Source organism: Crocuta crocuta, unplaced genomic scaffold, assembly GCF_008692635.1.
Source record: "Crocuta crocuta isolate KB4526 unplaced genomic scaffold, BGI_CrCroc_1.0 scaffold41, whole genome shotgun sequence".
NCBI lineage: Eukaryota > Metazoa > Chordata > Mammalia > Carnivora > Hyaenidae > Crocuta > Crocuta crocuta.
The window spans coordinates 15,483,623-15,511,493 of NW_027529428.1; the positions used below are offsets into that span (position 1 = coordinate 15,483,623).

General features: G+C 46.7%; 1 protein-coding gene and 1 pseudogene across 1 annotated transcript in view; both read right to left on the reverse strand.

The window, feature by feature from the left end:
* Positions 1-27,871, reverse strand: part of GLIS3 (GLIS family zinc finger 3) — a 438,239-nt gene that overhangs the window by 169,978 nt on the left and 240,390 nt on the right.
* On the reverse strand, positions 390-22,015 carry LOC144227586 (deoxyhypusine synthase-like; annotated as a pseudogene).

Consider the following 27,871-nt stretch of genomic DNA (forward strand, 5'->3'; position numbering starts at 1 on the left):
TTATTACCAAGACCATCTAGTCAGCCACTGTCATTACTTCTTCATTTACCCTTGCTGTATTTCTTTTTACAAAATTAAGTATATACACACCCACAGTTGCATACATGCACACATATGTGAACTTACTTCCTTTTCTTTCTGAAACAAAAGGTAGCATACAATACACATTTTGTACTTTGCTTTTTTTCACTTAAATGCTATCCTGGGGGTGCCTGGATGGCTCAGTCAGTCAAGTGTCTGACTCTTGGTTTTGGCTCAGGTCATGATCTCACCAGTTCGTGGGATTGAGCCCGGCATTGGGCTACCATTTTTTTTTTCAAGGATCACTGAGGCCATTTATTCTAGATATGATGCTGACCAAGGAGTGAGGGAAGGACTGGATGTACAAGCTAATAAATCGAGGAGAGGGGAGACTTCCCTGGGGGGATAGCCATTCTGTCCTCATTCTTCTCAGGGGTGAAGGCATCTGTCTCTTCTGGGCAAAGGTTTCAGCCACAAGCAGAGGGAAGACCAAGGAGGCATTGGCATAGACCTTGACAGGCTGTGCATCCACCCAGATCTTGCCCCATGAGACAGCTTCGTCCAGTCTGGCACCAGAGTCAGAGTCATCAAATTCCTGGGCCATGTTGACGCAGGCAGCATAGTCAGCCCCATTCCGCATGAGGCTGGTGTTGGCAATGTGGTGTTTGACCACACTCCCACCCAGGATGGTCATCTGAGTGTGTTGGGGAAAGACGGCCTGTGTGCTGATGAGCCTCAGGTCTTCAACAATGTCCAGGATAAGGCTTGGGTTCGTGTAGTAATGAAAGAAGACCATGTTGCCCAGGGAGCCATCTGTGAGTGCCGGGCTCAACATAGGGATGTGATTTTTCTGGGCCCAGTAATATACTGATTCTGGGTTGCTGATCTCCTTGCCCAGCCCAGCGATCATCTTGGAAGGTGCCCACCTCACACCTTCTGTGTTCTGCTCCAGCACCATCTAGTCCAGAGTGGGCATCAACCAGTCCTCAAACTTGCAGTAACTGTCATGGGCACCAGTGTGTTTCCAATCCTGTTGATCCTGTTCTCATGTAGCTACTTCCCTGAGACTAAAATCACCCAGGTATGTGGGTACCGGGCACTTCTTGCTCCACATTGCCAGCTATGGCCACTAAGATGCCCACCATGTTGTGCTGCATGAGGTAATGAATGCGATAGCTAACAGTGCAGAGCCTGCTTGAGATTCTTTCCCTTCCCCCCTCTCTGCCACCCCCTCCCTCAAAATAAATAAATAAACTTAGACCTGCATTTTAAAAAAAGGTATCCTGGATATCACATCATATCAGTTTATAAAAATATTCCTCATGATTCTATAGCTTTATAGTATTCAATTATATGCATGGACCACGGTTGTTCAACTATTCTCTAACCATTTGAATTTCACATTTTGCCATTGTAAAGAAGGCTGCAACAAATAACTATATTTATGTTGCTTCAAACTTACTTACAGAGGTGTTTCATAAAGGTAAATTTTTAAAAGGGAGATTGTTAGGTCAAGGGTATATAAATATACAGATTTGTTGACTACTATGAAGTACCCCATCTTGAAGGTTATAATCATTCTGCATTCTCAACAGCAATGAGTAAGAATCCTTGTTCTGGATTCTCCAAGAGAATGCTTTTTCTAAGAAAGGATGCACTTCTATCAACTCAAGAATTTAAAATATAAATTTGTCAAAGTTATCATTTATAAAAGCAAAAACAAAAATCTACATCATGGGGGAAAACATACTAAGAAGAGTTGTGTTAGATTTTTAGGTAAAAAGAGAAAGCATACAACATATTCAAAGACCTTAAAGAAGATATAAACAGAGATAAGGTATGTACAGGAGTATAAAGGGCTCACTATTGTAAAAGTGGCAGTGCTCCTCTAATTGAGCTATGTATTCAATGAGATTTTAATCAAAATCTAAATAGGATTTTTCAAGGACGTTGATGGGCTTATTTTAAAATGCACACAGAAGAGCTAATAGCCCAGAAAGAGAGGCCAAGACAGGCTTAAATAAAAACTAGGCTGCGGGGGGCGGAGGAAGGGGGGGTTGTTCTATCAAATAACAAGTTGTAGTCATTATGTAATTTAATATTTAAGCATGGGGATAGAAAATCAGACCACTGGAAAAGAATAGAGATACCACAAACAGACCCATGTATATATGGAAACCTGATACGTTACAGAGTAGGCAAAGTATGGATTGTTAAAAAAATGCTGCCAAAACAAGGGATCGTCCAGAGGGGAAAGATGCCAAACTTAAAAGTGATTTCAGGAATGTCAAAGTGAAAACAACAGGTTAACACATTTAGGCAAAAATACAGGACGTTATTTTGAAGATCATAAGGTAGGAAAGGTGTCCTAGATAAAACGCAGAAAACCACAAGCCACAGTGAAAAAAAAAAAAAAAAGATGTTTAACTGAAAATTAAGAATGCACATTGAAAGGTGTTAGAGTGAATAAAAATCCAAGTCACAAACTGGCAGAAGATAACCATCAAAGGACAGTATTTGGAGTAAACGGAGGGCTCCTATATCAGTAAGGAAAAGACAAACAGCCCACTTTAAAATAGGCAGAAAGACTCGTATTCACAGAAGAAGAAATACAAACAGCCAATGAGCACATGAAGTAGAAAAATGCAAACTGCAGCTCTAGGGAAGAGAAGATTTTGTACCCAACAAATGGGCAAAGATTAAAAAGGCAATGAAAAAAACTGGACGTGTGATCCACTACCGACTCCGGGTTCTCTGCCCCAGAGAAACTCTGCACGTGCCACCAGTACCCAAGAACAAGAGCCATTAAAACGGTGCTGTCCACAGTAACAACACACTTGACATGACCCAAATATCCATGATAGTAAGCGAGGTCACTGAATCGGGTACAATCACTTAATAACTATTACACAGCTGGGAAGATGAATGATCAGTAGGTTCACAGATCAACGTGGAGAAATCCTGACAACACGAGGCAATAAAGAAAGTCATAAAAGGAATGCATTCAGCACGATTCTATTACACACAGTTGAAAAGCACACAAAACCAAACAATATTATTTTCGGGATACATATACATGTGGTAAAACTTCAAGGAAAAGCAAGAAAGCTATTAATACAATACTAAAATGGTAATTTCCCCTGATGGGGAGAGAGGGTGAAGGAGACACCAGAAGATTCAAAGACGTAGATGCTCGTCTGTCTCATATGCTGGATGTTAGATTCATCAGTCATCTTACTATCACTTTCATTTAAAACATACATCTCGCTCTCCGGTAGAAGAGATACATTTCACGATGTCAAGAAGTTTAATAAAAAGGAAGAAAAGATGATTTTCTTAGTTCTTTCCCAAAAAGCTTCTGGTGGCTTCCTGTTGCCTCCAGGACAAAATCCAAGTTCCTAGCAGGGAAAACTCTATGATCTTCCCCAAAGGCTCCCAACTGCAAGCCCATCGCCTGCCGTCTGTTTCCCCAATCCTCACCTGCAGTCACCTGTATTCTGGCGACGGTCTAGAACACAGAGCCCCATGCCCGTGTCTGAGCTATGTCCCACCATTCCCTCTGCCTGGCATGTACTCCTCCGTGTCAACTTAGCCAATTCCTCTACTTCCAAGTTCAGCAAACACCCAATACTTAGGAGAGTGTCCCCTGACACTGACGATGGGTATTTTCTTCTGAGCTTTCACCAGGCTGGGTTTCAATTAATCTGTTTGCGTGTCCCAGCTCATGGGCCTCTCAGACCTTTGTAGGCAGGGGCTCTATTTTCACTTCAGTCCAGCTAACACCTTGCGAGTGTTAACGTTATGTCCTGACTGTGCTAGGTGTTGCAGTTGTTGGGTTTATCAGGAGCACGCCTTGTTTCCTGCCCTCAGAGAGCTTGCCATTCAGTTATACTTATGGGCATACTTTATGCTCACTGCAGCGCGCAGCACAATGCACAGCATGCAGTTATGTCTGAGGAATCAGGAAAGGAATCACTCAGTGAATGAAGAGACCAAGGGACAAATAAGAACTGTTCTTTTCCTCTTTAAACAAATACGCATGGGGCACCTGGAGGGCTCAGTCGGTTAAGTGTCCCACTTCGGCTCAGGTCATGATCTCATAGTCTGTGAGTTCGAGCCCCATGTTGGCTCTGTGCTAACAGCTCAGAGCCTGGAGCCTGTTTCAGATTCTGTCTCTCTGGCCCCCCTCCCCACCCCACACTCTGTGTCTCTTTCTCTCAAAAATAAACATTAAACAAATAAACAAAGCTTCTTGGCAATAAATCATCCTTTTAGTGGTTTTTTTATTATGACCTTTAAGGCTATAAATTTAAGGCTATCTGTCAAAAACCAAAGTTTTTCTTAAAAAAATCCACCAAATATGTATCTGAATGGAGATATTTTAATTATTCTTGTGAAATTTTCAGAAAAGATTAAATTAAATCAACCAACTAAAATCCAGATTCATTATACAACATAATACCAAGCAATAGTACTAAGTTGTGCGTAGAAGTAAAAGTATTAATGAAAGAATTCCTTCTTGATCTCTCCCATGTGAAGCTGTTTGTAACATGCTATTTGCTGTTTGCTTTCTTTAAAATGAAAAAAATTCCCAAGAAAGAGTTCAAATCAAGCATTCTTCTAAATTTTTAAATATCTTAATAGCATCAGGCATCCAAGTAAGCCATCTTCAGATCTGCCACTTACGAATATTCTATGCCAAGAAATCCTTAAAATGATTCATCTCTCAGATACGAGCTGTCAACAAACCATATAAAAACGCGAGTAAAGATCAACTTTATAACACAGCTATGCCATTCAGATGCAACTTTATTCTTGCTATGCTGGCCCCTATTCTTTGGCAGACAGATGTACTATCATTCTCCGCATGGGCATCTTTTTGTGGCCTTTCTGGGTGGCTCCTGCTAACCCCACTGTGGTAGGCTGAACACTGGCCCTTCCAGCCATGTCCACCTTCTACCCCTGGAACCTGTACATTACATGACATGGTCAAAGGAATCCTGGCAGGTGGATTAAAGGAAGGGTCTTGAGCTGCAGACAGGATCTTGGATTCTCCAGGCAGGCAGGCCGTGTGTCATCACAACGTCCTCCCAAGAGAAAGGCAGGAGGATTTGAGTTAGCAGATGGTGTGACAATGGAATCAAGAAGTTAGAGGAATGTGAGGAATGTATCACAAGCCAGGGAATGCAGTGACCTCTCTAAAGCTGAAAAGGGTGAGGCAATGGATTCTTTCTTCAGAGTTTCCAGAAGGAACAGGCCCTGCCGAAGTTCTTCCAGTAAGCCCACTACAACCGGTTGTGGATTTCTGATCTCCAGAAAGGCAACATGACAAATCTGTATTGTTGGAAGAGACTAAGTTTGTGGAAAATGTTACAGCAACAAGAGGAAACTTGTTGCTAAATCTACTCCTTTTAGCCTTTATTTCTAGATGCACTCTCTTGCTCCAGTATTGTTCTGGGCCCTGCAAACACTCAATGCCCTCATCTCTGAAACGGTCTTCATGCCTCGCTGGCTATCCCTCCATACTCTGGTACAATTTGGATTAATGTGGTATTTGTTGGCTCTGGTGGACACTGCTGATTAGTCACCCGGAAGCCATTCCCAACCCACTCCATTGCTGCCTCATTCCCGCAGTGGCTGGAAAGTCAAACACTCTGTCCCAGACTCTCTTGCAGCATGACCCAGTTCTGGAAAAGGGGGCGGATGTGGACGTCCTGGGAGAGAGGGAAAGTCTGAAGAAAACTTCTGCTACCCTAAGTAAGGGGACGATGTAACCAGTGTGACCATTTCCCTTTCACTACCGTGCAAATGAGCGGTGACAGTTAGGCCTGCAGTCACTGTGTCGCTATCATGAACAAAAGGCCAAATGGATGACAAAGACAGGATCTGATCCTGCTGAGTCGTGGAGCGAAAGCCAGTGATTGGCAATCCACGGAAGCTTCTGGTTTTGTGAGAACAAGAAAGCTGCTCTTTGTTTAAGCCACTGCAGTGTGGTTTGGTGTTACTTGCAGCTGAGGGCACGCCCACCTAGTATACCACCTTCTCAGGGAGCACCTGTTACCACAAGCAACCAGAACACTGAGGCTTCAGAGAATACAAGAGAATCTTCCTTAGCACACATTTCTATGCATTGCTACACACAAAAAGAAAGTCAACAAAGAAAATAAGAGGGAAAGGTGGGTTGGAAGAAGGGAGGAAGGAAGTCTGAGGAGAGAACGGGGGAAGGGGGGCCAGGAGGGAGACAGAAGAAGGCATGAAAGAAGGAAGCAAGCAAAAGCCAAGCTCAGTCACTGCTTTCCAACTACACGTTGAAAAAGAAATGCTGAAGAATTAGAAACATCCACCTTCATTGCCCCAGTCTCACGGAATTACATGCTATAAACACACATGGAAGAATATGCAGGGACAATCAGGTTGAGACTTTCAGGCACCCAGTCACTCCTTCTGACACGAAGGGCCCATCTCTAAGCCTCCCCCTCGCCATTCTGCAAACCTGAATACCAAATCCACTCAGAGCGTTCCTAGAGGAGATTGCAAATAAAATGCTCCCAGGTTCGCGACACTACACATAACGTAAAACTCCTAGAGCAATCATCTAGACAGTTAACTGTCTAGAAGAAATCAATGTCAAGGAGATTGAAGCTTACTCTACAAATGAAACTTATCTAGCAACTTCCTACAAGTGTCTCTCTGGTGCTCATGTCATAAAATGTCATGTAAGATTTCAGGCTTGTGAAGGTTCTTTGGTAAATCTTTTGTGGCCAAGGCTGAGATCTAAAATTAGCCTTATCATTATTACTGTGGTGGTAGCTGAGCGCACCAAAACATTTAGAGGCTGAAGTCACAACCTATATGGACAACCTACTGAAAGAAAGGCACCATTCTAGAAATGGAGACAAAGAGAAATCCCACTTCTTGTCCTTGTGAGGCTCAGATTTTTATTAAGTAACAGACATTAACAAAGAAATACAAGTTATAGGATATAAAAGGGAATTACAAGTTCTTTAGGGGGAATGAGAGAATAGATTTTTGAAAAAAAAGAGCCCAAAAATCCCTCCCTTTTCCATGTTCATGGATTGAAAAATTGTTACTGTGAAAATGTCCATACTACCCAAAGCAATCTATAATTCAGTGCAATCTCTACCCAAAAGCCTGAAGTGTTTTTCACAGGAGCAGAAGAGATAATCCTGAAATTCATATGGAACCACAAAAGACCCCAAATAATCAAAGCAAGCTTGAGAAAGAAGAACAAAGCTGGATATATCACAATCCCAGATTTCAATCTGTATTACAAAGCTACAGTAGCGTACTGGCACAAAAATACACACATAGATGAAGACAACAGAAAAAATGCCCAGAAATAAATCCATGCTTATATGGCTAATTAATCTATGATAAAGGAGGCAAGAATATATAATGGGGGAAAGCCAGTCTCTTCAACAAATGGTAGTGGGAAAACTGGGCAGCTATATGCAAAGAATGAAATTGGACCACTTTCTTACAGTATATACAAAAATGAACTCAAAATAGATTAAAGAGCTAAATGTATGACCTAATACAATAAAACCCCTAAAAGAATATGTAGGTAGTAAACTCCTAGATATCAACTCTAGCAACATTTTCCTGTTTATGTTTCTGAGGGCAAGGGAAACCAAAGAAAAAATAAACTACTGGAACTACATAAAACTAAGTTTTGCACTGCAAAGAAAACCATCAACAAAACAAAGAGACAACCTACCAAATGGGAATATTATTTGCAAACTTTTTTTTTTCAGTAAGGGGTTAATATCCAAAATATATAAAGAACTCATACAACACCTAAACAAAACAAACTCCTCACAAATAATCCAATTTAAAATGGGCAGAAGACCTAAACAGGCATTTTGGGGCGCCTGGGTGGCTTAGTTGGTTAAGCGTCTGACTTTTGCTTAGGTCATGATCTCGCGGTTCGTGGGTTCGAGCCCCGTGTCGGGCTCTGTGCTGACTGCCAGCTCAGAGCCTGGAGCGTGTTTCAGAGTCTGTGACTCCCTCTCTCTCTGACCCTCCCCTACTCACGCTCTCTCTCTCTCTCCTAGAAATAAATAAAACATTAAAAAAAAAAAAAAGAAGAAGACCTAAACAGGCATTTTTACTAAAAATATAAAGATGGCCAACAGACATATGAAAAAATGCTCAACATCATTAATCACTAGGGAAATGCAAACCACGAGATATCCCCTCACTCCGGTCAGAATGGCTACTATCAAAAAGACAAGAAACAAGTGTTGGGGAGGATGTGAAGAAAAGAGAACCATCCTACACTCATGGTGAGAATGTAAACTGGTGCAGCCACAATGGAAAACAGTAGGGAGATTCCTCAAAAAATTAAAACTAAAAATAGCATCCAATCCAGTAATTCCACTGCTAAGTATTTACCCCAAGAAAGTGAAAACACTAATTTGAAAAGATACCTACAGCTCTCCATTTACTGCAGCATTATTTACAATAGCCAAGAGACACAAGCAACCCAGGTGTCCACTGACAGACGAATGGACGAAGAAGATGTGGTGTATACAGACAGTGGAATATTCCCAGAGCCTAAAAAGAATGAGGTCTTGCCATCTGTAACAACATGGATGGACCTAGAGGGCATTATGCTCAGGTGAAATAAGTCAGACGCAGAAAGACAAATGCTGTGTGATTTCACTAATATATGGGATCCAAAAAACAAAACAGATGAGCCAAGAGTAAAAAACAGAAACAGACTCATAGATACGCAAACCTGATGGCTGCCAGAGGGGAAGGGGACAGGAGGATGAGAAAACCGGGGGAAGGGTATTAAGACTTATAAACTTTCAGTTATGCAACAAATAAGGCACGGGGATGAAAAGTACAGTGTAGGGAACAGAGTCGATAATACTGTAATAACTTCATACGGTGACAGATGGTGACCACACTTGTCATGGTGAGCACTGTATAACATATAGAATTGTTGAATCACTCTGTTGTATACTTAAAACTGATATACTATTGCTATATTAGTATACTGAAGTGATAGAATTCAATTAAAAGAAATCCTCTCCCTTTTACTGATGGATTGGAGACCAGACCAAGGATGGTAAAAAGAACAGAGTCCTTGACATTTTGACACGTCAACAGAGCAGGGCTGTTTCAAGTGATGCGAGGAGAGGGATGGCTTTAACACACGAATTACTCAAATTCGTCCACCAACACCAAGACAACTTTGTCTCTGGAGACAAAGTTGGAGAATGAGTTAACAGCTAGTAACAAAGTCATCCAAAAGATGAAGGCTTAAGGGAGCATCCAGACAGATACTATAGTGCGAACACGGCTAGCAAGAGTTTGGGAGAGACTGGAAATGCCGGTCTGCAGAGAAAGTACAGTTTGGGGACCTTCTGTCTCACCAAGAAAGTCTTGAGCGGCAGTCCACTGTGTGGGTCTCTTAGCTTAGCGGGGGGGTATTAGAAAAGGGGGGCATTGCTGACTGGCTGCGGGGTTTCCGAGAGCACCTGACAGAGCTGGGGACCGATGTGCTGAGCAGCCACTGTGTGATCCTTACATGTTAATCCCTTCAATCCCTGCCATGACCCCCGTGAGCTATCGATCAGTGCCCCCAATCCACGAGACTTAGAATATGGAGTCTTGAACACACTTAGATCAGAGTCCCGGCTCTCTTGAGTAGTCTACCTGTGATGATGTGAATTTAAAAAGAGACCGAAGGAATAAATGAAGTCAAGTCACCCTCCCAGGGAATCACAGCAAGGTCAAAGGAGAATTAAAATCACAGGTCCTCACTCGACAGGCTGCGGTTCTAACCCTCTGGACGACAACACTCACAGTGGTGGATTCTCCTGTCTCCTGTGGACTGCCGTCAGAAAGATTCAAACTTCAGCTCCTACCTTCACACATTTTACGTGTTGTCACTTCTGTGTTCAGTATTCTCTGTAGCACCTAGCACTGCAAAATATTCTTGAAATAACTGCTGTAAGAGAGTAAATTGGTGCATTCTATTTTAGGGGGTCGGAGAGGCAGGCAATTTGGCAAAAATTATCAAAATTTCAAACGCGCCCACTCTTTACCTGACAATGTCACTGCTAAGAACTTAACCTCCTGCTGGACACTAAAAGTATGCCTGCCATTCATACAGGGGCATGCCCACAAATACACACTCATGCACACAACAGGCTGATAAGAGCCAGAGTAGCAGAGTGGTTAAGAACACGCTCTCAGGAGCTTAACTGCATGAGATCAAATCCTACGTCTTCCTGCTTCCACCATTTTCTCCCTGTGACTCTGGGCTTCTGGGATGTCTATTCCTCAGTCTGTTCATCAATAAAATGGCACTAAGAATAGAAGCTACCTTACAGACTTGTTGAAAGAATTCAATTAATTACCCTTGCGAAGGCTGTGGGCCAGCAAGTATTAGGTACTGTTTAAATGTTAGCTGTTATTATGACTTTCCGTCAAACACTGTAAGAGCAAACCAAGCTGAAAATAACCTTAATATGTGCCGAGAATAGAAAGTCTGAATTCATGGTGGTATATCCATATCAAAGAGAATGACCCTGTCACCAAAGATCCCGAAATACATCTGCATGAGTTTCTGGTCCGGAAGAGAGGGAACAGACTTGTGTCAGGCAACCAAATCTACCCAGGGATCTGTGGGTTTTTTCTCCCGTCCATTCGTATGGTAGCCATTTGTTGAATGAGTAATGTTCTAACTGTGGTCTGAATGCCCAGGGACGAACAGAAACATGAGACAACACAAAGATGAAAGTCATGGGCATGTGCACAAGGACACAGCATCTTTAGAGACCCACAGGGCCCTTCCTGCCCGCCGTCTCTCCACTCAGTTACGGGAAGAAAACATGGAAACGACCTTCCTCCTCTCCCTGCTTCCATCAGCCTTCCCACAAAAGCTGCCAAAATAGCAGCTGCCCAGATCTACACTGTTAGGCCCCTTTGCTGTGAATTGTCTCCTTCACACTCCTTGCCTGACAGGTAAACTGCATGAGAGCACTTTTTACGGATTATTCGGAGCACTGGTTTTAACTAGCGCTAGTCATATGCTTCAAGAAAACTGGAGTATTTCTAAATCACATTTAACCATCCGTATGGAAATCTTGGAAATAGAGCAGAGGGTCACACCAGCCAATGAGAATATAACTTAGCTGTGGGCCAGATCATTAAAAAATGTGTCATCTCTGAATTCAAGTCATGACTTAAGCGAATTTCTGAGATAAGGAACAGCTGATGACCTGAGCTAACCCGTGGGTGAGGAGAGGGGAAAGGAGGGAGAATTAAGAAATCGCTCCTTCACTACCAAATGTCTGGAGCTCCATAGACACTGGGTCCTCAGACCAATCCTGTGAACCACGTCCCCAAGCCTATATTGTCCATGAAAACGCAGAGGGTGGCAAAGAATTGCCCACATTTATTGAGCAGGAAGGTGAGAGCTAGGACTTAAAACCCAGGTGGGCTGGTCCTAAAACCATGCTCTTTCTTCTAAAGTTCAACATTTCCATGCAGAGTTCCAATTTCTGTAATGGTAAAGGCTAAAGGAAAGGGTATTAGAATAAACAGAGGGTCTATCAAAAACTCCCAGTAGTGCTCCTTGACCCACAGAAACACTGCGAGGTGACAGATGTTTCATAAAGTCCTTCTGCATCCAAGCTGCCTGGGGAAGAGGAGGTTATAGTCAAGGCCCAGCATCATTAAGGCTGTCGGCCAAAATGAATGATGAACACTGGTAGCCTGGAAGCATTGCTGGGACTCACCTGGAAGTTCTTGTTTATGCGGATGAAGCCTCATGCCCGAGGGTCTGACTCATCTTCCTAGAGGAAAGCACTACCAAGAGAAAAGCTCGGGAAACCAGCTATCCATCCAAGCACCCAACAGGGTCTTCCAGTGCTTGGTTCAGCCCTGCCTGGGCCTGACAGGTGCTGCCCTGCCCCAGGAGCCCCTAAAAGACAGGGGACATCTAGGATTAGGGTAAGCCTTAGCAAAAAGCCCCGAGTGGACAGCAAAACAGCCAAGATCTGAGCTTAAGATGGTGTGACCTTTGTCCCCTCCATGTCCCGCAGACTAATGTGAGAAAGAAAGTCCAACATCGCTGTGTCCCTTTCCCTCTTTCTGGTTCAAGGGTGCCGCCTTCACCCTGGTGCCAGCTTCAACCCTGTCTGGAGGCCACCCCCTCAGCTCTCCACCAGTGCTAAGAGGTGTATCCATCCCTGCTCAGATACCCCACAGATCGCTGGGATTTCAATGGGGACTCATTGACCATTTAAGACAAAAGCCTAAAGAAACTAAGGGAATAAATATCCAGCGGTAGAATCTCAGAGCTTAAGAAACAATTGAAGATACAGTCCAATCCTGCACTCACGCATGGGCCCACATGTACAAAGAAGACAGACATAAAAGAAAGATAAGACACACAGATGTAGAATTAAAAAGAAAGCATATCCACAGCATTTAATCAACAAGTATCTATGTGTACCCTTGCTGTGGAGAACTGAGACCTCCGTGCCATGGTGGGCTTTTTAGGGTTACCTCCAACCTCGCACGCCACTGGGGGTCACCCCAGCCTTCCGTAAGGCAGCGTATGCTCCGGGGACCAAAGGCCAGTCTCGTGTCAGCGTGTCTCTCTCTGTGCACACCAGGGCTGTATGTCCATGCTCTCTTTACACCTAAGTGCCCACTTGCCCACGAAAAGCCTTTCATTCCATGGTTGCTTCCATTCTATTTAAACTTAACTCTAACAAACTCTCCCAGTCTCTGGAAAGTCCACTGACAATAAAAGCCCTGGCCCAGTCTGTATGGGGCTCGGAAGGGCCATGCCACGAGATCGCTCAGGGTCATTTCCGCGGGCCCAGTACAAAGCATGGTGTCTGTCACAGCAGACCCTACACATAGATTTGTGTGGCATCTCTGAACCGCTCGGCCAGGACAAGTGCAGCCTTTCAGGCAGGCTTAGAAGTTGTCATCAGCCTTCAGCATGACCGCTGAAATTGACCACAGTGGGCAGCACCTTTCCCTGCTCTCATTCTTCTCCTCAGTGAAGAAGCAGCAGCTTCTGGAGGCTTCAAACCCAGCCCCTCACACAGCAGCCCTGCATAAACAGCAGCACCTGTAGAAGTCCGTGTGGACTACCCCGCCTTCAAGTGCTCCCTCATCTTCAACTTTACATCTTTGAACACAGGGGGCAAAGACCGATCTCTGTGGCTACGGGTGACTCTCAGGGCACTCTGTGGTCATCACTCCATCCAGACGGTGAGCAACTCACACAGGATATGCTCTGCACGTTTGCTTATGTAAGTTCTGTGACATAGTCCAAAGGGCCATGGGCTGGGGACCTGGAAGCTTCCGGCCCTCACCTCAATGCTATGAACTCTAAAACCACTGGCATTTAGAGTGGGGAGCAGCTTTTGCGATGATGGTATCTACATTTTACAGATGAGGACATGGGGAGAAGTGAGGTGATTCCACCATGATCATGCACTTGACCCCAGCACAGTGGTAACTCACAGCCCAGAGCCCTTTGTAGCATCATAGGTTGACACTCTGAGATTATGAGAGACATTCCTGTTCCTCACAAGAAGATGGGTGAATCTATAGATGAATCTCATAGGATCTAAGTGAAAACACTGAGTCAGTCCGTCTCTGCCTCTCCCTCTCTCCCCCACCCCACTCCTTCCAGAGCTGTTCCCGAACACCATGTGTGAGAGAAAACAACAGAATGGAAATTGCTCATATGGAGCATGAGAAGGCTGCCCACCTCCCTCGCACAGCCCGTGCGCAAAGACAGCCCCTCAGCTGTGCCGCAGACACAAGGTGGCTCGTGCTCATTGTTTATTGTGACAGCTGACAGGCCAGCTGGCACGGATCACTCCTCACTTCCAACAGAGATGCCACCAGGACACATGTGACAGGTGCCAGCTGCCACTCAAGAAGGTGGGTGGTGTCCTTGCCCGTCAGCGGGGTGCAGCCAGTGGTCCAGACCCCATGTCCCGCAGCCCTCCGTGAAGCCAACGCCTCCCAGCAGAGCGTGGAAGGGGGACCAGCTCCGGGCGTGCCATCCGTGGGAAGGGGCGACCACGCACTCATGCTAGCTGGGTCCCCGGAGCCATGGGTGGCGCCCAAGTTGGCTGTAATGGTCCCAGCAGGTATGCAGAGGACCTGCAGTTCCGGACAGAGTGAGGAGGAGAAGAAAGAGGCCAAGTGTTGTATGCGGAGACCACTCCGGGCCCTGCTGGAGACCACATCCGGGCTGGATGCTGAGGGATGTGGCAGTCTCAGGAACAGAGCGGGGGCTCCCATCCCGAACCTCGGCCACGTCCGCCTGGATTTACTGCAAAGGGGAAAGCAGCTCCTTGCAGAGCTAGGGGAGGGGGAAGGAAGAGGGGTTTGTGCCCTGACCCGGGGCACAGGACACAAAGAAGGCTCGCAGGTGGCAGGCGCGAAGCAACATAAGAGACCCCACCTGAGCTCAAGTTTTCCTCCGCCAACCTGCTCAGTGGAGCGCAGAGGAGGCGGGCTCAGCCTCAGCACGGGCTGATTCTCCGCTGTTGGGGGCTGGCCTGTGCACTGTAGGGCGCCCCGCGGGTCCCCAGTCCTGCCCTGTGAGACCCCAGCGGCAACACCACCCCCGGCTCTCAAAAATATCTCCAGACACGGCGCCTGTCCGCAGTGGAACTCCCAACTGAGAAACCACCGGCATCAAGGTCAAGAGCACAGTGTCAGGCCCGAGACTGCTTGGGTCAAGTGAATCCCAACTCTGTCACTTACTAGACAGATAATTTTGGCCGTGTCATTTGATCTTTGTGCTTGTGTCCTCCGCTGTAAAACGGGAGTGTAATAACAGAACACACCTTTATGAGGTGGCCCCAAATGTGAATTTATTTCATAGGGGGGAAACTCTCAGGGTGCTGTGTGGCTCACGGTCGGGCATCCCTCTACCCCAGAGGAGCCCAGGGAAGTCTCCATTCTCCCACAGTCCCTGCTGGCAGGGCACTAGCCTAGAGTCTACCCGTGAGGGGCAGCTGTGTTCAATGTGGAAAACAGAGGAGACGGAGAAGCCATGACCCCGCGGCCCCCCCGGGACAGGCCACCACAGCCGTGTGCGGGACCAGGCGGGAAGTCTGTCTCAGCTTCCAGACCTCCCGCAGATCACCTGCTTTGGCACTACCAGCGGTGGAGGCCGTCTGTGGCAGTTTCTTTTCATTTCTGCATCCTCTTCATTTTTGGAAAGCCAGATGCACTTTTTCCTGACCCGTCCTCCACCAGCCCATCCAATGGGTGCATAAGGCATAACCTCCGGTATGGAATTCCCTCCCGCTTAACACAGAACAAGTCCTTTTTGTCCCAGACCAAATTCTAACTTAGGAACCGACTGACTCGATCAACATACTAAAATCCTACCATCAGGAAAGTATTCCTGGGAGTAATGATGTATATTGTGTGTGCACGTATGTACCTATCTATGAGCGAGCCTTTATTTCCAAAGAAAATTCCAAAATATAAAGCAGGTGGAAGTGGAGCTTTTCCAGATGGCCAGGTGTGTGGAGAAGGGGCGTGCCCAGGTGGTCTCCCACTTGCTCACACTCCTTCCCACACCCACAGAATGCTGGGCTGTGCAGCCCCAAGTGCCCCCTGACTCCCACCTGTGACAGGAAGCCCACTCCCAGTGCGCAGAGAATATACAGCTGCCCAGGCGGGGGAGGGGGCCGAAGCCTGGCATCCCACCCCCTGGTGAGTCAGGAGCCACACCGCTCCGGGCCATGTCTCCTGGCTAGGCAGTCCCACTGATTAGGAGGGAGTTGCCATATGGCCATTATGTCCTAATTGATTTTTGGTAAATTNAGACTGGTCTCTCTTCCCGGCACTGCTTTCAAAAGTCAGATTTTTATGGTTGAGAATTCTCATTAAAAATGATTACTTTTGGCAGGAGAAGTCGGAAAGGTGACAGGAGAGAGGGAAGTATTAGAGGCACTGAGATTTTTTTTCCTTCCATTTGCAGAAAGCCTGCCTGTAAAACAAACATTGTGGAGAGAATGAAAAAAAAAATGTTTGAAACAAAAAACGAACCCCTTCCTAACCTTTACAGGTTCCATCGAAAGCAGTTTCCTAAGTACAGGGGCTAATCCACTGCCCCATCACCTGTTCCTCCCTACGCAGTAGGCTGCAAACCCGCCGAGTGTGGGGCCGTGTCTACCCCACCCGTGATCTCTCTCCCCGTGTACTCTGCTGTGCCTGGCGTGTGGGAGCGCGAGAGAAGCTTCGCGAGGTAACAAAGCAATGGCTGACGGTTACTGGAGGCCTGTGGGAGGAAGAAGCCAGCACGCAGCCCGGACTCCTAACGTAGGGGCTAGGATTCCGGCCTAACCAAAGTCTTCTCAGTAATACTGTACTTATGCTTTCACCTGTGTCATGGGCCAAAGGGGGGAAAAAAAAATCACTCCTAACCCTGCAATTGTTCTCTAAAGGAACTGAACACACAGACTTTTCTTGAGGATTCTGTTTAGATAGACAAGTTCTTGAGGACATTGAGATTCATGTCTTTTTTAAATGTTTGTTCATTTTTGAGACAGAGCGTGAGCAGGGGAGGGGCAGAGAGAGAGGGAGACACGGAATTGGAAGCAGCTCCAGGGTCTGAGCTGTCAGCACAGAGCCCACTATGGAGCTCAAACACATGAACTGCAAGATCATGACCTGAGCCGAAGTGGGACACTTAACTGACTGAGCCACCCTGGCGCCCCGGGATTCATGTCTTTTTTAACTATCATGCAAAAACATCCTTCCTCACATTTGTGTGAAAACTATGTGAGCTGTCCCCTTGTGAGCTGTCAGGAAATGTGGGGGCCTGGTGGGTCTCAGCCACTATTTCTCCTGAACTTTGTTTTCTTCTAATACCTGTTCACACATTGGATCTTGTCCCTGGTTTCCTGTATAGGAAAAAAAAAAAGGCCTTTCTTTTGGGAATCTCCAGCTGTCTGTGTTGGTTTGGGCCACAACGTGGTGATGCCTATCAATAATTTGGGGTCCTCTGGCGGCCCATGATATCCTATGTCCTCAGCCCTCCAAACAGCACTGCACACTACTCAGAAGTGACAGACTTCAAGGTGGCTACAAATTTAAAAACCACATCCACAGCAGACTCCATTCTTTCTTGAATATTTTGTTTTGATGACAGTGTAGTGGTTTTTTATTGCCAATAACCAAGGAAGCAGTAACGATTAAAATTCAAAGTACTGGGGCGCCTGGGTGGCTCAGTCAGTTGGGCATCCAACTTCGGCTCAGGTCACGATCTCATGGTTTGTGGGTTCGAGCCCTGTGTCGGGCTCTGTGCTGACAGCTAGCTCAGAGCCTGGAGCTTCATTCGATTTCTGTGTCTCCCTGTTTCTCTGCCCCTCCCTCACTCATGCTCTGTCTCTCTGAAAAATAAACACTGAAACAAATTCAAAGTACATTTCTCACGATACCATTAGTTTTCGGTCCTTGGAGAATCACTGTTACTTTCCGTATGGGTTCAGTCTTCCATGTTAACAGGAATAAGACATCCACTCTGTGTACACACTGATATACTTACACTCTGTGTACAGAGTCTGGCACATACCAGGTTCCCAGTAAATGTTACCTGGCTTCCCTATCAAATGTGGAACCCAGGTAGGTTTGGGATCTATTATTCCTAGCTGCTTATTTTGTGGATACAAAATATTAGGCCACCTTTTCCTTCACTTTTCTACTTAGTGCTTGATCTCTTGATAACAAACGGCAATCTCGAGTTAGGATAAAGGCGTCCCCAGCCAGAGCCACCCCAAGGTCCAGTGAAGTCACAGGCAGGCCCGGTATGGGATGCAAACCTGCATGACTCAACTTTGAAAGGACAAGCCAAGGTCGGCGAGCACACGTCCAGGCAGGCGTTGTCAGGAATGCGGAGAGGCTGGGGCCTCTGCATGTAGGTGGGCAGGTTGGACTCAGCCCAGGTGCCCAGTACAGCGGTGGTGGCAACTGAAATCCCCAACACAACGGGCACTTTTACTCCATGCAGAAGTCCCTTATGGGCACTTATGGGCAGTCCCTTATGGGTCCCTTATGGGCAGATGAGTCTGAGCAGAGAATGGACAGGGGGCCCAAGAACCGAGGCCACTTCCATTTGGACTCTACACTTCCTCCCGGCCCACAAGCTTTGATGTGTGCCCTGCTAGTGGCAACTCCTGGACCCAGCCTAGACTGAGCCCCGGGGGTTTACTAATACCTGCGTGCGGAGAACGGGGCTGTGAATATGGGAGAACAGGATCACACGAGGCTAAGTCTCAGAAGCGGAAAACTGAGAGAGGCTTCGGAAACTCTACTGGGCTGAACAGTGTCTCCTCAAAATTTACATCCACCAGGAGCCTCAAAATGTGACCTTATTTGGAAATGGGGTCTTTACGGATGTAGTTATGATGAGGTCACACTGGAGTAGAGGGGGACCTAAACCCAATATGGCTGGTGTCCTCGCGAGAAGAGGAGAGACACAGACACACAAACACAAGCACGCAGCAGGAAGGCCATGTGAACACAGGCAGCAAGTGCAGAGAGGCAGCCGCACGCCAAAGCTGTCAAGAAGCACCAGCGGCCAGGAGGCAGTTAGGAAGAGGCAAGGAGAGGGGCACCTGGGTGGCGCAGTCAGTTGAATGTCTGACTTTGGCTCAGGTCATGATCTCGTGGTTTGTGGGTCCAAGCCCCCACTTCAGGCTCTGTGATGACAGCTCAGAGCCTGGGGCCTGCTTCGGATTCTGCGTCTCCCTCTCTGCCCCTTCCCCGCTCATTCTCTCCCTCTCCCTTTCCAGGGAGGGATTTTCCCTAGAACTATCAGGGACAGCCCGGCCCTGCTAACGCCTTCATTTCACACTTCTGGCCTCCAGAACTGTGAGAGAATTGTTTTGTGTTATTTTAAGCCCCCCAGTTATGATGCTTTGTGGTGGACGCAGAAAACGAATACAGAAATTGGCCAGTCCAGGCCTTCAAAGTACAGATGTGCATGTGCACTGGGACCCAGGGACACCTGGAGACCAACCCAGTGGGACAGGGCTGAGTCCCGGTGAGGTGGGAACAGTTCAGCCGTTCACTCGCGTCTCCATTCATTCCATCACTCCCTCCACAAACATTCATTGAGTGCTTTTTTTTTTAAGTTTATTTATTTTGAGAGAGTGAGAAAGTGCGCAGGGGAGGGGCAGAGAGAGAGAATCCTAAGCATGTTCTGCACTGTCAGTGCAGAGCCTGACGTGGGGCTCCAAGTCACAAACTGTGGAGCTGACGTCGAGAGTCAGACACTCAGCTGACTGAGCCCCCCAGGCGCCCCTCATCAAGTGCTCTCTTACTGAGAAGATGTCACTGTGTACTGGAGGACTCGGAGAGAGACCTCTCCCTCATGGGGCTCTCCTTCCAACAGAGTTGACAGATAATCAACAACTGTCTATACAATCAATGATTTAATTGCAAGTAAGGTAAATGCTACAGAGAGAAACACAGAGCCTACCGATGAAAGCACACAATGGCGGTCCTGGAGATTAGGCAAAGGTCCGGGAAGTGGGGTCTGAGAGGGAATCTAAGGGACACAGTAGAGTTAGCTCACCATGCCACAGAAACATGTATGTGCAGGCACATGACCAAAGGGGTTTTGAGGGGGTGAGGAGGCAGAATGAGAGAACATTCCAGATAGAGGCTGTGACCCTGTCATCAACCTTCTGTCTGCCATGCTGCCTTTCTTGGAAACCCATACAAGACCAAGAGAATGCAAGAGTCCTATCAAGTTCTGTTAACCAGATGTTAACCACAAAACACAGCAAACTAAAAAAGACTAAACAAACATACTGCATTTGCCGTATGCCCTGGACTATACATGTCCAATCTAGAAATATTACAATGTTCTATCCTAAATATTTCACCTTTTGCGAAGCCAAAAACACCTTCTCTCCATTCTTCCCCACCCTGTAGATAAAGTTACGTTTTTTTTTTTTTTTCTCCCCCCTGTCTACAAAGAAGTTCAACAATTACAAAGACTTCTTTCCACAAGAACTGGCATAACCAATCTGGTCCTGATAAACAGGAATTTGGTAAATACTGTACAGCTGATAAATTCTGTCCCAATTATACGTGCCTATCAAATTCAAAGGCGGTTTTGTGGTAGGCTATTAAACGCATGGTTCAATTACAACCTTCCTGTGCATAACATTTCTTCTCTGGTTGAGGCACCAAATGCTAATTCAAACACTGGTCATATTTTCCACTCGAAGTTCATTACATTTATATTACATTGAGTGCAGTGAATGACTGGCTGACCCCAACTACCCCTCACCCAGAAAGTCAATGGCCACATAGCACTGTCGTCCAAAAAAATGTGTCGTCCATGCATCTGAAGCTAGTTTATGTGGGGTCAGCCATGAAGTCAGGGAGAATCAGAAACTACTGGAATTTTCTTATTGTTTCTGAAAAAGAGCTCCTGGCTAAGCTGTCTCATTTTTCTTTCAATAGCAGGACCTTAGGTTTTGTGATTCCTTTTTCTCATTTCCACTTCACACTAAATAAATGAGAAGAATTATGTACTCCTCAACAGAACAAAGGGCCAGAATGAGCATCAGCATTGCCCATCAGACCAGAAATGCCATGGGGGTGTTTTACAAGACTTCATGTGAAGTGACAGTGCGGATCCCCAACGCAGAAAAACAACGCAAGTCCTCTGCCTTGAGATTTCTGAGCTCGTTTGTAGTAATTGCCTTTGCCCACCCATCCCATCCATTCAGAGAAGGCTCTGATGTTTTCCTACAATTGCCCTGCTCTGATGCTGACTTGAAAAACCTCCTCCACATGGATGCACTCAATCACCCAGCATTAAAAGAGACATCTGAGGGTTCTGCCACTCACCATTTCTGTCATGTTTTCTCAGCCCGTGGAGGACTCCATTGTTGTGCGAAGCCACTACAATCCCATTACCAGCTGGCACACGATCAGATGATAACTAAAGTGAACACACTTAAGCAGCACAGGGGACTGCGGAGGCCTCCCTCTTGGGCAACGCAACCCGGGAGATTTCCTGACACCTGATCTGCGGACGGAACAATCACATTGCAAAACACTTTCAGTGTCGAGGAATGGCCACTCAATCAGCCCTCACATGCCTGTCATCTGGTCCCCAGTGCTTAAGAAGTCAGTTTGGCCTTTATTCTCCTCCAAAAACTTTTTCAGAAACCGCGGAGTCAGTCCAGTCTCCTCGCCTCTGTACCACGACTCAGATGTCTGCAAAGGCCGGTTCTGAGCACTGGCCTGGGCCAGTCTCTGCACGGTGGCTAGAAGTTGGCTTGGACAGACTGAAGAGAGGCCAGTCTGGTTCTGGGGCAGCAACTATAACCAGTTCAAGCAGTTGTGTGACTGCTCCTTGGCCCATCATCGCTCTGAGGCATGAGGCAGCAGGCATTACGCACCTCTTCAACCAACAGACAGTGCGGTGTGGGAACTGGGCACCATGAAACAGACAGAAGACGCACTCTCAGCCTTAACTGGGATTTTGACCAGGACCAAAGGAGCGAAAAGCTGGCAAGGACGGCTTACGGAGCAGCTCTCACCCCGTCCAACCTCAGTGCTGGGATCTGGCTGTCCCCTGGGTACTGGCTGTGGCAGTGAGGCCCAGTCCTTGGAGAGGCAGATGCACGCACACCTGGAAAGAGTCCCCCTCCCCTGCCCCGTGAGGCTGAGCATGCCAGCATGCCTCTCGGGATCCCTGCAACAGCGGGACAGGCCGCACGCAGCGGTGAGCTGATGCACGGAGAATCCCGGAGTGACACAGGCTGAGGCTCACGTTCAGGTTCAGGCTGCCCTGCTTCCTGTGCACGCCTCTGATCACAGCAGGAGGCGACGGCGGGCACTTGCAGTGGAGGTGGGAGGCGCCACTAGAGCCCTGCACGGCGCCCCCAGGCTGGCCGCTGACAGGTGCTGGTGCCAGCCTCTCGTGCAGCATGGAGGACACAGTTTAAGAATGAGAAGAATTAGGGGAAAAGAAAAATAATCTTGGCTCTTCAGCACATAGAAACTCAACAGCAAAGGCTCCAAGTGCATGTGGGATGTTTAAACGGTGCTTCCACATTTGCGACTTCTTAGTCTCTCACAAGCATCTTCGGGCCACCATGCTGGCCTGACCGCACACGTCTAGCAAAGAACGAGGCAGGGACAGGCTCTGTGTGTGCATCTCTTGGATTATATCACACGGCCTCAGAGTCGGGCAACCTTACCACCCAATACAGATGTATGTATTTTTCCTGCGCTCATAACACAAATGTGTTCACTTAGCAAATACGCCTTTGAGATGCCATTTGAACCCACCATTGACCGATGGAGTGAAGAACTCTGTCCTCAGGGAGGACACGGGGGAGGAAAGGCCAACAATGAGCAGAAGACGTAATAATAGAGAAGTAGTACATGAGTGCGTTGTACAGCACTCAGGGAGCTGGGAAGCGCCAGGGGAAAGAGAGTGGGGCGGGGTCAGCGGGGAGGCAGGCTGGGGATCTGGGGGTCGGAAAGGGNGTGCTCCAGAGGGCGGGGGCAGCCAGTGTGAGGACACAAAGTCAAGGGCAAGCCATGTGTGCAGGAGGAATGGCCAGGGGCTCCGTGGCCGGGGCAGGTGGAGAGGGGGGAGGTCCATCCGCTTGTTGCTAAGATGCCCACCAGAGGCCTGCGTGCTGTGAGGACACCGCAGTCCTCTTTGCAAGGACTGGCCCTGTCAAGGTCCCTGCCATCCAAGTGTGCCCTTGTCTGTTGACATGTGTGTCACACCCAGATACCTGGGCGATCGGGGGCAATGTCACCCACCCATCGTTTGGTATTAGAGAACCCTGATGTCTTAAAATGCCGTACTTTCCACCCTTGAAGCCAACAGCGTGGCTGGTCTAAGACCTTTATGAAGAGTCGCCCACCACTCACTCACTACCATGGATTCTGACACTTTGGCTTTAATCTCGGAACTAGACAAGCTTTGCCAGGAAGCCTGGGCTGCTGGCTAGGAGACTTTTTCGACCTCTCCCCGGTCATGTACACGGCGTCAGGTTACAAACGTCTGATACTGTGGGAATTAGCGTGGAGCTGCCCCGAGCAAAGCAAATAATTAGCAACTGCATACATGGTGGATCCATTTCAAATTCTCTCTTGCCGTCCCCGTGAGAGAAGCAAACGGCAGGGGCCACTTATCTCCCTAGCATGGCCGCAGGGACACTCCCCACAAATCAACCTCCACCTGCTCGCCCTGCCGAAAATAGAGCAGCTCAGAGATTTCCGTGCGCTATAGAGCGGTGGTCTTGGGGCTGACAAGGACACAGATCTGGTGCAGAGCTGGTCCGAGAGTGAAAGGAACGGGCGTGTGCAGTTCCTGGACAAGTCCCTGGGAGGACGCAGAAGTTTCTGAGGCCATTAGCTAAGTATTTCACTGCAGTATATGTAACATACCAAGGTCAGGCTCTGCTACACTGGAATATATGTCCTGTCCCTTCCTTAGGAATAAAGGTCAAGTTTGGAGCATGGTTCAGAATAGATCATGCAGACTATCAAACAGAATTATTAATTCACATTTGCTTTTCAATGATGATAACATTTTATGTGTAGTTTTGATACAGCTGGATAAGAAACTTCACTGTTCTTTGCAAACACTCTCCAAGTCAAACCTAGTTGACTAATGCTTAGTTTAACATCACCAACAGGGAGATGCAAGATTCTACCCCTTGCACGGCAAACCTGCCCTGACCAGAGCAGCCCTGACAATCTACAGCTCCAAATCTGCCTGATCCAAGGAAACTCCAAGCCCTCGGGTAGCTTCCCAAGGTTTTCATCTTGTGCTTTGCAAATGCAAGCATCCACTGTGCCCTAGTCAACCTTTCTGTTCAACAAAGAATCTCATGTGTAATGAGTGCAATGCAACACTGCATTTAACTTAAAGAGGCGGTGTCCATATTTCTAACAACACGTACTCCAGACTTTCCCTGAACTAGCTCTAAGAAGCCTCTGGTCTTCTGTCAGGAACAATCCGCCCAAGCATTTGCCAAACTGTACTTCTTCCCGAACGAAGAATGTGACCAGCGAGCCTCCAATGGGGTGATTCACAAAGCATCTCTGAAGACTCCTCAGTTCGTCTGGGGCGGTATGTCCCTGCACTTTGAAGTTCCCAAAGCAGTGACTTTGGTGCGCCGCTTAGCCAAAGAGAAGCAAGTGAATATATAAAATCACACACAAAAATGCTGAACAAGAGGTCACTTTTTGTGTGTGTGTCTCATGCAACTAAGGCACTTCTTCGAGAGTTTGCTTAAGGTACCTGCTCGAATCCGACAAAGATGAAGACAACTCAAGGTCTGAGGATGCGCTACGGAGAGGCTCTGCGCAAAGGCCAGTAGGACTTTCTCATTTCACTCTGACAGCAACCTGCTAAAAGCCTCCCTACAACTACCATCCTCATTTCAGGGATCAGCAAGTGGAAGACTCAAAAAGGGTGAGCTTTCAGGTCTAAGACCCATAGCCAGGAAATGGTGGCGCTCAAGCCCAAGGATCTGTACTTGGCTTGATGTTTTTATGAGCAGAATTTACTCCATTCAGGGACAAAAGATAAGAGACTCTTAAATATGTAGAACAAACAGAGGGTTGCTAGGGGGGTTGTGGGAGAGGGAATGGGCTGATTGGGTGAGGGGCATTTAGGAACCTACTCCTGAAATCACTGTTGCACTATATGCTAACTTGGATGCAAATTAAAAAAGAAATAAATTAATTAAAAAAAAGAGTTTACTCCATTCATATCTCAAATGTTTCCCTGTCCTGAGAGTCTATTCCATAATAGCACATTCCAGCAAGCATTTTTACAGAATACCCTTACCTTCCCCCCATCCTGGTTCTATCCATTCATGTAGAAAAATGAAACTTTCCAAATCACAAATGGGTATGTATTCCTTGGCGGCTGAATTTAAACAAAAATGCCCTGTCCTGATTTCTTAGGAGGTTAAACCTATGTTTCCCAAATGACCCTCACACATTATTCCCAAGTATTTGCCCAGGAGAGATACAATCATATGTGCACACTGAGACTTGTACACAACGTTCATGGCTGTTTTATTCATCACAGTCCATGACCGGTAACAGTCCAACAAGGAAGTGGATAAATAAAACAGGTTGTCTCCACAGACTGGAATACTATTCAGCAGGGTAAAGGGATGAACACAGAGAGACACACAATACCACGAATGAATCTCAACTACAGTAGGGAAAGAAGCCAGTCACAAATGAGGATATACTACAAGATACAATTTATTTAAAATCCTAGAAAATGGGGGCGGCCTGGGTGGCTCAGTCAGTTAAGTGTCCGACTTCAGCTCAGGTCATGATCTCACGGTCTGTGGGTTCGAGCCCCACGTCGGGCTCTTTGCCGACAGCTTGGAGCCTGGAGCCTGTTTCTGATGCTGTGTCTCCCTCTCCCTCTGACCCTCCCCTGCTCACACTGTCTCTCTCTGTCTCTCAGAAATAAATAAAACATCTAAAAAATCCTAGAAAATGTAAACTGAGCTGCAGTGACAAAATCCAGATCAGCAGCTGCCTAGGATCACCAGCAGAGAAAAGAATGGATCGCAAAGGGTCATGTGGAAACTTTTGGGGGTGATGGGTGTGTTCTCTGTATCTTCTTTGGGGCAATGATATCATGCGTGTATACGGCTGCAACACACCTTACTTAGATTCTCTCTTTAAAAGGATACAGCTGGGGTTTTTTAAAGTTTATTTATTTTTAGAAAGTGTGAGCATGCACGTGTGTGTGAGCAGGGGAGGGGTAGAGTGAGAATCCCAAGCAGGCTATGTCATAGCCTGACAAGGGGCTTGAACTCATGAACCATGAGACCATGACCTGAGCCGAAATCAAGAGTTGAGGGCTTAACTGACTGAGCCAGCCAGGCACCTCAAAAGGATATACCTTATTATGTACAGGATGTACCTCAGTAAATCTGAAAATAAGTATATAGGCTTATAAAAGGAACCGTTTATATACTGAATTCCAGTTAAGCAAATCTTTTTTAAAAACATACTCTGGGGCACCGNGTCTCCCCCTGCCCTGCTCATGCACTCTCCCTCTCTCTCTCTCAAATATAAATAAACATTTTAAAAAATTTAAAACGTACTCAGAATTTTTTGAAAGTGCCCAGTCCTTCTGTGGTACAACATGCAGTTTCAGCGAGCTCACTGTTTATTTCAGATTCCAAACGCCTGGTAGTCAAGTTCTCATTTTTAGCTTAAGTTCTATGGGGTTCCCAACACAGCATTAGGCATTGCAGCTGTTCAGAACGCTGAGTCTAAACACATCTCCATTCTGATTTCCCTTGCTTTCCAAAGGGACTCTGGGAGCAGAATGTGCAGTGAGCCCGCGACCAGGCCATCAGATCCTGAGAAAGCACCAAGGAAATGTGTGCATTTGTTCTTCAACATATAAAGACTGACAACAAGCCAGGGTTCTGGGTGAAGCACTACCGTTAAGTGGTCTCAGAACTCCAAAATCCCCTTTACGGTAAGAGACATGTGACGTCGTGTGGCCCGAACAGGTAGTGTTGCCTTGAAAGCTACATGCAATCCTGAATTTGAACTTCAGGTTTTCTGGAAGACCAGGGGTAAGGGAGAGGGAGCGGATGAGACTGAGTTTAGCCTCCAAGAGGTGACAGACTAGAAAAGACTCTCACCTCTAGATGCCCTCCTACCTCCTTCCTGTCTCAGCGAAACTAAAGCCTTTAACGTTAAAAAACTGGCACCAGTTCAAACTCTGTGTTACGGACCCTCAGGGAGACAGGTACAGACATTGCAAGTGTTTAGAACTCGTACAGCAGTCTGGCATTGCTGTGATCGGTGGACTCAGTTCTCACTGAACAGGGTACATACCAGGTCTGATGTTGTAAAAAAACTGAGGGTGAATCCAGTCATGGAGAGTTTCATTATACTGGCTTAACGTATAAAAACTAAAACAAAAAAATGGAAACACTAACCTTCTTCCACACATGGTTTGAGAAGCAAAGTTTCAAGGCACGTAAAAGTTTTCCCCCCATAATGAGAGTGAGGACCAGAAAGGGGCCACTCTCATCCAATCCAATCCATACAACTCTCAGCCTATCTGTAAGTGTTGGGGGCTGAGACTGTGAAGGGAAATTAAATAAACCTCAAAGAGGAAGCATATCAAAAGCGCTACGTTTCCATTCTAATTAGTATCATGGCCGTATAAGCTTCAAACATGGCTGTCATCACATCAAGAATCAAAATGAAGTCATGATCACAGCTGTGTGGATATAATTAATTGTTTTTCCTTTGCTTTTTTTCTTTCTTGCTCCCTCCCTCTTCTTATTCTTTCACCTTCCTTAGGACCACACTGCTTTCTGAATCAGCCCCGTTCATGTTTGGAGCAGCAAAGGTGGCTGACCCAGATGGGGCTGTTCCGTGTGGCCACTGCTTAAATCTATTCAGAGGAAGACCTAAGTGCAGCCCAGGAAACTCTGGCTCCTCATTTCTAATGTTTTTCACAAAGATTGCTTGGTGGGGAACTCAGAGAGCATGATGGACGGGCTGCCTCACACCACATGGGAAGGAGGGGGTGGTATATGAGAGCAGGTGTCTCCTAACCACCCCTGTAACTGTAACAGATTGAAATGGGCAACAATGGAGGCCAAGCTTTTAAGTTCATAGGCAAGATTTTCTTAATGTTTTTTCTTCCTTCCTGTCTCAACTCCATTGTCAGTTTCTCAGCCATCCCAACTCTTTCCTGATTAGACTTCTTTCTGTTTATTACAGATAGCACAAATTGAGTCCTGTGAATCTCTGA